The following is a 4,595-nucleotide window of genomic DNA, read 5'->3' on the forward strand; positions in this document are numbered from 1 at the left end:
AGGCGAAGTGTCACTCTTGTTGCCCAGGCTGGAGTGCAGCGGTGCAATCTCGGCTCACCGCAAGCTCCACCTCCCAGGTTCAAGCGATTATCCTGCGTCAGCCTCCTGAGTAGCTGGGATAACAGGCGCGCGCCACCACACCTGGCTAATTTTTGTGTTTTTAGTAGAAACTGGGTTTCACCATGTTGGCCAGGCTGGTCTCGAACTCCTGACCTCAGGTGATCCACCCGCCTCGGCCTCCCAAAGTGCTGGGATTACACGCGTGAACCACCGCACTCAGCCACTTTTATTTTTGAGATGGAGTCTTGCTCTGTAGCCCAGGCTGGAGTGCAGTGGCACGATCTTGGCTCACTGCAACCTCCACCTCCACGGTTCAAACGATTTCCAGCTAATTTTTGTATTTTTAGTAGAGATGGGGTTTCACCATGTTGAGCACGCTGGTCTCGAACTCCTGACCTCCAGTGATCCTCTAGCCTCAGCCTCTCAAAGTGCTGGGATTATAGGCGTAAGCCAGTGTGCGCGGCCTGAGTGTTTACTTTTAAACGCTGCAACTGCTCCTGGTGCTGGAAGGCCACCCTCACTCCTGCTGGAGGGTGGCCGCGTCTTCCCTCGTCACCCAGGCGTGCATCCTGTCAGTGTTTTGTGTTTCTGTCTGGTTTACATTTTTGTGTTTTAGAGACAGGGTCTTGCTCTGTTGCCCAGGCTGGGGTGCAGTAGCACAACTATAGCTCACTGCAGTCTTGACCTCCCAGGCTCAAGTGATCCTCCCACCTCAGCCTCTCCAGTAGGTGGGACCACAGGCACACAACACCACACCTGAATAATTTTTGTACTTTTGTAGAGATGGGGTCTTGCTATTTTGCCCAGGCTGGTCTCGAGCTTCTGGAGTCAAGCAATCCTCCCACCTTAGCCTCCCAAAATGCAGGGATTACAGGTGTGAGCCACTGTACGTACTGCATCTCTGACTTCTCTTGTGGGAAGGCAGGCAGGCAGGAAGCAAGGCCTGTCCAGGCCACTCCGCGCCAGGTGTTATCAAGGGGTTAGCATACTGTCCTAATTCTCCTGATCATCTTTTCTTCTGTTTTTAGATTGACATTTGACTCACATACCACACATTTTAACCTTTTCAGTTACAGTTCAGGAGTACAGTTACGTGACTCCTGGCATGTTTGGAGTTGCGCAACCACTACCTTTATCTAATTCCAGAACACTTTCATCAGCCCTAAAAGAAATCCTGTCCAGGTGTAATGGCTCACGCCTGCAATCGCAGCACTTTGGGAGGCCAAGGCAGGAGGACTGCTTGAGGCCAGGAGCTCAAGACCAGCCTGGGCAACATAATGAGACCCCGTCTCTGCAAAAAATATTTAGAAATTAGCCAGGCATGGTGGATGTGCCTGTATAGTCCCAGCTACTTGGGAGGCTGAGGTGGGAGGATCGCCTGAGCCCAGGAGGTCGAGGCTGCAGTGAGCCATGATTGTGCCACTGCACTGCAGCCTGGGGGACACAGTGAGACCCTGTCTCAAAACAAAGCTAAGATCATGTCACCTAGGGGACAGTTACAGTGATGAGACGTCACAGACACCTGTGGTGCCTGCTTCAGAGGACCCAGCCCAAGGTTTCAAGAAACAAGAGCCCAAGTGTGAGAAAGAGGAAGCCACATGGAGGAACGCCCCAAGCTGCCGTCCAAACCCAGGGCCACACTCCTTTCACGGAACTTTTACTGCCGGGGCCACAGGGTCTGGGCTTGACTGGGCACCGCCGACTTGGCACCGCCTTCTTGGCCTCCTGGATGGCTTCAGTCTGAACGGGGAGGAAGGAGCCATGCTCTGAGCCCGCCCAGTAGGAGCCAGGGGCCCACCCCAGTCTCCCTCCTCGTGGCCACTGTGAAGAACTCTCAGCCACACCCAGCTGTAGCGGGGGTCTCAGCTGGGGGGCGATTCTGCGCCCCAGGGGATACTGGGTGATGTCTGGGGGCATTTGTGGTTGTCATAACTGGGGGATGCTCCTGGCACAGAGTGGGTGGTGGCCAGGGATGCTGCCCAGTGCCCTGCAGTGCCCAGGACACCCCACCCCAGAGGACAATCCGCCTTGAATGTCCACACTGCCGAGGGGGAAAAAGCTTGCCCTGTGAGTGGCAGAGCCAGGGACCTGACTGTTCTTGTTTGCTTTATTTATTTTTTGAGACAAAGTCTTGCTCTGTCACCCAGGCTGGAGTGCAGTGGCACAATCATAGCCCACTCTAGCCTCAACCTCCGGGGCTCAAGCAATCCTCCCACCTCAGTCTCCTGAGTAGCTGGGACTACTGGGTGTGCGCCTGGCTAATTTTTGTATTTTTTTTTTCTTTTTTCTTTTTTGAGATAGAGTCTCGCTCTGTTGCCCAGGCTGGAGTGCAGTGGCGCGATCTTGGCTCACTGCGACCTCTGCCTCCCGGGTTCAAGGATTCTTCTGTCTCAGCCTCCTGAGTAAGTTGGGACTACAGGCGCCTACCACTACACCCAGCTAATTTTTTTTTGTATTTTTAGTAGAGACGGGGTTTCACCGTGTTGCCCAGGCTGGTCTCGAACTCCTGACTTCGTGATCCGCCCACCTCGGCCTCCCAAAGTGCTGGGATTACAGGCGTGAGCCACCGCGCCTGGCAATTTCTATATTTTTTGTAGAGACGGGGGTCTTACTATGTTGTGCAGGCTGGTCTTAAACTCCTGACCTCAAGTGGTCCTCCCATCTTGGCCTCCCAAAGTGCTGGGATTATAGATGTGAGCCACTAAGCCTGGCTGTCTCCCTCTTTATTTTTTTTTAATTTGTTTTTTTTGAGACGGAGTCTCACTCTGTCGCCCAGGCTGGAGTGCAGTGGCTGGATCCATCCGTCTCGGCCTCCCAAAGTGCTGGGATTACAGGCTTGAGCCACCGCACCCCGCCCTTGTTTCCCTCTTTAATGAGTACTTTTTACAAATTGCCAACCGCATCACTAGTTAGTACACAGTGACTGGGTTGTCAGAGGTGCAAATATGTATCTGCCCATCCGTGTTTCTCCTGCTTGCCAGGGAGCACTTCCCTACACACTCATAAACACCCTACGGGGGTTCATGCCGCAGCCCTGTGAGGCTGGCAGGGCGGGTAGAAAGTGGACGCTCTCATTCCTGCTAAGTGATCATGGACCTTTGCTGTTATTAGTAACAGGCCTGGCATCTGCTGGGGCCCTGGAGGACCTGCTCTTGTGAAACTCATCATTCCCTGGCTGGCGGGAGGGGCTCACCCATGCTGCACGTCCAGAAGCTGAGGCCAGCTGCCTCGCCTGAGGGTGCGAGGTGAAAGGTACGAGTCTGGGCTTGAACTCAGATCCTTCAATTCTGAATCTGGTGTGTCTGCCACTAGGGCAGCGTCTCTGCACTGTGGACGTCAGCGTGGGTCACTCTCTGGGGAGGGGCCATCCTGGGCACTACAGGGTGCTGAGCTGCGTCCCTGGCCTCCACCCACTCCATGCCAGGAGCACCCCCAGTCATGAGAAAAACACAAATGCCCCAGGCTTGGCCCAGTGTCCCCTGGGGGCAGAATCACCCTCCATTGACACCCCGTGGGTTAGGGGATTCCACGGACCCCCAAGAGACTCTGCGGCCCATGATCCTCTGCTCTACTGAGGTCCCAGGAGGCTACACATTGAAATCCATACCCTGAATTATGATGGGGAGAGGAGAATCCCCGGAGCTGGGGTCCCCTGGTTTATACTGTCTGCCATATTGGGAGTTTATTCTGGTGTCTGGTGTGAGGAGGGCGCAGACTTGATTTTCTTTTTCCACGTAACTAACGCAGTCCCCCACTTGGCATTCAGGGCTGGATCCTTCTCTGGGGTGGAGTGTCCTGGGCACTGCAGGTGCTGAGCACTGTTCCTGGGCTCCATCCGCGCCATGCCGGGGGCACCCCCTCCTCTAGTTGTGACAAACACAAACCCCCCCCCCCACCATTTCCAAGTTCCCTGGGGGCAAAACTACCCTGGGGTAAGAGCTCAGTTAGATTGGCAGCTTCCCCTCTGATGTAATCTACAAGGGACTCCACTGAGGGGATTCTGAGGGGATTCTGGGGCCCCCGGCACCCGACTCATTTTAGCCCAGCCAAGTCCGCATCCTCAGAGATCCTCAGCTGCTGAGCGCTTCTGAAACCAGCATCTGCAGCCCAGGAGAGCTGGCCTGGTGACTCAGGCTGTCTTGATTCTCCAGGGCACTTAGGGTGCGACTCCCTGCCCAGGTGTCCCAGCTCAGCCCATCCCTTTGTCCCCTGTGGGAATTGTCCATGCTTTGAGTGGTTCACACCCCCGACCATTTCCTTTTTTCTCCCATTTGCCTCATGGCCCAGAGGGTGTTGGGGGGCAGAGTCAGGGCCAGACCACCCTGCCCCCTGCTTCCACAGGCCTGAAAACAGTGAGGATTCTGCCCTTCAAGGCTGGGTGATGTCTGGGGACATCTGTGATTGTCAGGTTTTGGGGGAGCTCCTGGCATGGAGTGGGTGGAGGCCAGGGACGCTGCTCAGCACCCTGCAGTGCCCAGGACACTCCACCCCAGAGAATGACTCAGTACCCAGGGGGAGACCCTGGCCCCAGCCCC

This window comes from Mandrillus leucophaeus, unplaced genomic scaffold, assembly GCF_000951045.1.
Source record: "Mandrillus leucophaeus isolate KB7577 unplaced genomic scaffold, Mleu.le_1.0 Scaffold54, whole genome shotgun sequence".
Taxonomy (NCBI): domain Eukaryota; kingdom Metazoa; phylum Chordata; class Mammalia; order Primates; family Cercopithecidae; genus Mandrillus; species Mandrillus leucophaeus.